General features: G+C 40.6%; 1 protein-coding gene across 3 annotated transcripts in view; it reads left to right on the top strand.

The window, feature by feature from the left end:
• Nucleotides 1–7,044, top strand: part of Itgb6 (integrin subunit beta 6) — a 127,786-nt gene that overhangs the window by 44,685 nt on the left and 76,057 nt on the right. The gene's annotated exons all lie outside the window — the stretch shown is intronic.

The following is a 7,044-nucleotide window of genomic DNA, read 5'->3' as shown; positions in this document are numbered from 1 at the left end:
ATAATGCTAAATGCAATGAACTAGTCACAAAAGGACAAATATTATGTGATGTCAGTTCATGGGTCTGGGCGTGAAATTCATAAAGACTAAAAAGTTTAGTGGTAGGGGAAACGGAGAGTAGGCAGTTAGTGGATACGAAGTTTCAATCTGAAATGATGAAAAAGCTCTTGCCCAGGTTTGTGTTAAGGGTTGCACAACAAGTGAATCTACTTAATGTCACTGACATACATTAAAATGTTTAACATGGTAAATTTTAAAGGACTGGGGATGTAGCTCAGTGGCAGAGCCCTTGTCTAGCATATGTGAGGTCCTGGGTTCACTCTGCTGTACTACCAAACTAAACCCAACCAAACCAATGTGTGGCAGGGTAAATTTTATAAAAAAGGAAACTCCAGCCTGAAATGTCAGGCCTAGGAGACAAAAACATCTCTCTAGCACTTAGTGCATTGTGAGTATTATGCCATAAGAAGATAGGACACAGTTACACACATTTCTTTAAAAGAATTTTCCTGAAATTGTTGAAAGGTGAGGCATAGATATATGCTTCCTGGTTCCTTGCTAACCGTGTTACCATAAGTGAACCTCAGATTCTGCAAATGATTCCTATTGCAAAATAGCAGAGAAATACCTGAGAGGGAGACTCAAAGACAAAGCGTCCATTTATGCTGTCTTCCCTTAGGTACTGACTATGAAACATTCTAACCGGAGGTAGAAGTTTTCACACTGGCACTTGAGTGAAACGGCACAGCAATGCTAGTCCCAGCTTACGGTCATTACAAGACCCTCAGGTTTCCAACTGGCTCCTAGCCAGGCTTACTCAGTGTCTCGGCTCCCAGGAGTGTTTCGGGGAGTCCCGGGGTAGAAACAGCTGGGGGCTCTAGACTGTTACTCTTTGATGTGGAAGAGTGACTGAGTCCAGAAGAGACCTGAGCTAAAGGCAGTGAGTCAGGCAGGCGTAGGTGGTTTCCTGAAGCAAGATGCAACTGAAGACAGCTCCCAGGTAAAGACCAGCTGAGGGCCTGGGTGTACAATGGCTACTTCCCTTGGCCCTCTGCTGCTGTGTCTACCCCACCTGTCCTTCGGCTCAGACCCCTAAATAAAGTCAAAGCCTCCAGGGTTGGCTTTGAGCTGCTGGAATGGTAGGATCTGTTCTATGGGCTTGGATAGCCTGTCTAAAAATGCATATGTGGTGACAGGCCCTTTAGATTATAAGGAATATAGAGACTCTTCCAACCACCACAAGAAATGGGAATTTGTTTTAAAATACACATTGCTCCAAAGAAGATAGGATTCTGGAAAAAGCTAGGAAAAACTGGGTTTTGAAGAAGAGATTCAGCCTGAACATGTATTTGGGATCCACCATAGCTCTAGATTTTTCCCATGTTCCTTTCCCTTAGCAGAACGAGCTGTAGATCTGACTCTAGCACTTTTCAGTTCCTAGGGCTCCTGGTCTTGAGTTTCTGTTTTCATATAGCTGTTAATTCCCTCTAAAACTGGTTTGCTCCTAAAGCAAGATTTTCCTTTTCTCTAGCCTGAAATATTTCTCTCTCTCTCTCCCTCTCCTCTCCTTCTCGCTCTCTTTCCATGCTGCCACCTTCATCTCCTATTACTGAACTCCTTATTTTTCTATCTCTTTTCCCAGTTCACATTCTATATAAAGTGGTACCCCTTTATCCATAGTTTGAAATTCCATAATTTAAATTATGTGTAATCATCTGGAGTCCAAAAATATTAAATGAAAAATTCCAGAAATAATCTATAAATTTTCAATTGTGTACTACACTGAATAGTACAATGAAATCTTGCCCACTTCTGTCTCTTCCTATCCCAGATATGAATCATCCCTTTGTCCAGTGTGTCCATGTTATATATGCTACCCACCTACTACCCTTTTGGTGACTCAGTTATCAACTGTTGTAGCACTATAGAGCTTCCATTCAAGTTACTTTTATTTCACTTAAAAGTACAAGTGAAATGTATTGCCAATTGGGATATGCCAAAGAGAAACCATAAAGGGCTTCATTTAGGTGAAAGGATGAAAGTTTTCGAATTAATATGGAAAGAAAAGTATGCTGAAGTTGCTAAGATCTAATGGTAAGGCCAAATCAACTACCATGAAATTATGAAGAAAGAAAAGGAAATTTGTGTTAGTTTTGCTATCACACCTCAAACTGCAAAAGTTAGAGGCACAAAGTATGAAAAGTACTTAGTTCAGACAGAAAAGGCATTTAATTTGTGTATGTGAAACAATATATATATATATATATATATATATATGCAGGGTGCAGTACTGTTCAGAGCTGTGAGCATCCACTGGCATCTTAGAACTTAAGGTGGACCACTCTATGCAGTAATGAAGGAGATCAGTCTGCTTGGCTAATGGAATATGGTTTAATTTAGGACATTTTAAGTGTGCCAATGGCTCATGGATGACTGCTCCTTGGACAAGTAGGACTGCCTGCCTCCACAAGGCACTTCCCATGAAAGGGCACCAAGCACCACCTCTTCAGGAAGCAAGACTTGTTATCCCTGTGCCCTACAGCTACAAATCATCCACAGAAGCACACACATGACAACATCATTTTCCTCATCATTCTACTTCATATGTTTGCTTAACATTTTCCCTTGCATTTTCCCTGCCCTGCGTTCTAAGCCACTTCTCAGTTTTTACTACATCCCAAACAAGACACACATTTCCCTGTGCTACTTGGGATCCTACATTGTTTGTTCATTTGCCCATCTATTTACTTAGTATCCACTAAATATCTATTTATTCAGCACCTGTTGTAATAGGTGAAACACCAGACAAGGATCCATCCACTCCATAAATATTAACCGACTACTTAGAAAGTGCCAGTTATTGTGCTCCTTGCTGGGAACAAAAAGATAAGTAAGACATGGTCCCTGCCTGCTGCACAGTAAGAATTCAATGAATGCTTATTGAGTAAATGAACACCTTAAGAGAACTCAGTCTACTGAAGGAGACAGACAGACAAGTATTTAGACAAGTATGAGCACAGTAAAAAGGGTACTCTGGAGACTGTCCCCAGGAAAGAAGGACTTGAAAGATGGAAAAGTTCTTCCAACACACAACTACTGCCTCCGCCGATCCCTGGACGGTGAGCTGAGGCTGTCAGGTGAGAGGAATGAGAGGAGGACCAGGGCCTGAAGGCAGCATCAGCACACATTCAAGGCCTGGAGATCAGGCAGGGAATGAATATCAGAAAGGCTGCATTTGGGGACCAACGATAAATACAGCAATGCAACTATGATTTTCTGGGATGAAAGGAAGTCTTTATGCAGAGGAGCACAGGACACTCAATTTAAAACTGAATTCAATTTCATAGGTACTCAATTTCATTGCCTAACTTGGGTTTCAAGAATCCTCTCGGGGTCCCATTGCTGCCTGCATCCAGCTGGCAGAAAGGCATGAAACAATACACACGGCTCCCATTCACAGTCCACTGGCAAGAACCAGTCACTGGGGTTCCCTTAACTGGGAAAGTTAGTCTAACTATCTTTCAGGAAGAAGAGATTTTTGGTGGCTACTAGAATCCCAGAGAACCTTCTAGGGAATGGTCAAAGGGACAACTATGTGGACATCCTTTATCTCAGTTCATCCAAAGAGCCCAGTGGTGGCTGCCGGGGAGGTCTGTGGGCACAGAGAGCCCAGGACCTGGGAAAAACCCTAGAACTCAAGGCAGCAGGGGGCAGTCCAAGCACTTGGAGCAATTCTATGAGAGGCAATGTCTGGTCTTCCAAAGTGAGGACTAAAGGTCGCATGTTCCCCTGTATAAAGAGGTAAGTTTTAGGTAAGAGACTCAAGTACAATGAAGGGCTTGAACTTTTTGTTCAAGCTAACAAATTACTTTCATGGATATACCAACACAGAAAATAGATACTTGGTCAGAGATAAAAGACCTTATCACTCAGAGAAATAGCAGTGGCCAGAGTATCTGCACTTTTTTTTATCAATTCCCCAACCCCAATTCTTATAGGATGACACAAAAAGGGAGGAGGAGATACCAACATACATAGTGGACTGTGTCACAAGAAAAGAATCCTGATTTAAAGAACCTAAGCCTTCCTATAAGGAGTCGTAAGCATGCCTGCTCTTTGTTCTGGAGGGTGACATTATCTCTAACTTCCCTAGTTGTAAGCAAGTCCGCCCCTTAATCTGGAGAGAAACATGATTTCTATCTCAAAGCTGTAAGCAATTTTGCATTGACCCTACTAAAGAATACACTATCTCTCTCTTCATAGGCTGTTCACTTTACAAATACCCAAAAAGATATCGTAAAAGCAGCCAGTGCCTCTGCTTACAATAGATACGGAAATGTGAGAGATACTTGGCTAATTGTTCTCCAGCAAAGACAGGGCTCTTTGTAGCAAGAGAGAAGGTTGTTGTTTCTTGTTTTCTGGTAGCAGCTTCTCACACTGAATCCCTCTCCTCCAAACATCCAGGTATGGCAGGCCTAGGACACAGTGCTCAGAGCCCTTGCCTGTAAGTACTCACTTCTTTTGGGGTCTTAATTTAGGCTTAATTCTTTGCCATCCATATTGATGGCTTCAGCTTACAGTTACTACTTTGGCATTACCCCCTTTTCCAGAATTCAGTTTCCAGGCACATTTGTGAGCTCTTCATTTGTTACCTTCTGGGATCTCATCCTCCACACAAAACCTGCTTTTTCTTTACTCTACCCTCTCTCAGTAAAGAATAGCGTTTACCAAGTTGCTCAAGACAAAAATATTTCTTTCTTGTATCCATCCAAATCACAAGCGCAATTTGCCTTCAAAATATATGCTGAATCTGATCACCTGTCCTCCTATACATCAGTAGCTTCCTAGTCCCAGCCACTATTATTTCTGTTCCCAGCAATAACCTAACACTATCTTATGCATACACCTTCCAAACTTGCCCCATGCGTTCAAGTTTCCACAGCAGCAAAGTAATTCCTCATCTTTTGAAATATAAACTAAATGTCATTATTCCTCTGATTTCAACCGTCCAGTGATGTTCCAACCTATTTAAAGTAAAAATTCAAGATTAAAACTGCTTGCCATGGAGACCTCTATCTTCAACCTGATCGCTTACCCTCTCTTCTTGTGTTCCATTTGCCCATGAAAATGCCCATAAGGCTACTTCAGGGCCTTTTCTATGTTGCCCCAGTCACCTAGGGCTCTGCCAGACATCAGCTGATCTGGGATGCCCTCACTGCCTGTCTTAAATAACACATCCTGGCTCTCTCCTTTCACCCCGCTTTATTATTTTCATAGCCCTGACCATTGCCTGATTTTAGGAGTGTTTATTTCTCCACTGTCTTTCAGCCTAGAGTACATGCTACATGAATCAAAATTCCCTTCAAGAATCTTTGGCCTCTTTAAGGAAGTTGAAAGGAAAGGAGTATCCCAAAGTCATTCCTGGAAGCTAGCATTATGCTGATCCTAAAATCAGACAAAGATTCAATCAAAAAAGAGAATGACAGCAGGCCAATCTTTCTATTAAACATAAGTGCAAAACTCCTCAACAAGACAGTGGCAGATAGAATATGACAAACCATCATGATGATCATACATCATGACCAAGAAAGTAGCCATTGTAATGATCATATATCACAACAAGCAAGCCAGGGGTAAAATATGCAAATCAATAAATGTAAATCATCACATAAACAGAAGCAAAGAACAAAAATCACATGATCATCTCGATAGATAAAAGTAAAAGTCTGACAAAAAGCCTACATCATTTTTTTCTTTCTTTCTTTTTTTTTTTTTTTTTTTTTGACCAGGAATTGAACTCAGGACTTTGCTCTTGCCAATTGGGCAATATCCCCAGCTCAACACCATTTCTTGATTAAAACTTTGAAGAAAATAGATATAGGAAGACCTTATCTTAATTTGATAAAAAAGTCATTTATGACAAATCTAATGCCAATATCACATTAAATAGGAAAAAAAAAAACTTTCCTCTAAAATCAGGAATAAGACAAAGATTTCCACTATTATCTCTCCTGTTCCACATAGGCCTTAAATATTAGCTAGAGAAAGAAATAAAAGGGATGTGTACAGGAAAAGAAGTTAAAGTATCATTATTTAAAAATGACATAATCCTTTATTTACAAGACCCTCAAAATTCCACAGCAGTCTCCTAGAATTAATAATCAAATCCAGGAATGTAGTAGGATACAATATCAACATATAAAGGTCTACAGCACTCCTATAAACCAATAGCAAACTCACCGAGAAATAAATTAGAATAATATCATTCATAGCACTGTGGAGAACCACCTGGACGACTCTCCTTGAGTAAAGAGCAATTATCTCCTTTTTGGCTAAAGCTAGCCCTGTCTCCATGTATTGATATGTACAGAGCTGGCTAAACCATTTTCTCTTCCCTTCAGTTAGTTCTACACAGTGTAAATACGGCTAGCTGAGATGCTGAGGCGTAATCTTTTTTTTTTTTTTTTTATTTAAAGAAAAGGAAACGAAAAAAAAAAATACATGGAGATTAAACAACAAAAGGGTAGAAAAATAATACTAAATTACAGACAAACAAAAGGTAAGAAATAATCTTTGAAGTCAGGTGAGAGTTGCTGTTTCTGAGCCCAGTGACTTGACCCCGTGACTCCCATTAAACTATCATTTAGCTCCACGAGGTGTAGAGCCACTGCTCCAGGGCTGTCACCTGGGCTTGACCTTGAGATAAGAGGCTGTGACTTCCCAGAGCAGAAAAGTGTGCTGTCAGAGCTGAGGCACCACCCCATAAACATTAAGTGCTACCTCAATTATGTTTGCAGATTGCTCCTTCTGCATATACCTCTCTCTGCATATTGCAGAGATGCTTTCAGGCCTCCTACACAGACTCACGATCTCTCATCATTCTCACAGTCACTGGTCCTGAAGCCATTCCCTTCTTCATGAATTAATACAATTCTGGTTAGGCCCTGGATCAAGGCTTTTATTCTTATGAAACTTTATTCTGGCCAGATTTAGAACTCCTTGGACCCCCCACAATTATACATATGTCTTAGTGTCCTTATTCTT

The sequence above is a fragment of the Cavia porcellus genome, unplaced genomic scaffold (assembly GCF_034190915.1).
Source record: "Cavia porcellus strain 051 isolate PalLab524CR breed Dunkin Hartley unplaced genomic scaffold, mCavPor4.1 scaffold_12, whole genome shotgun sequence".
In the NCBI taxonomy this organism is placed as follows: Eukaryota; Metazoa; Chordata; class Mammalia; order Rodentia; family Caviidae; genus Cavia; species Cavia porcellus.
Note: the sequence above shows the minus strand (reverse complement) of the source record. Positions and strands in the feature narration are given on the sequence as shown.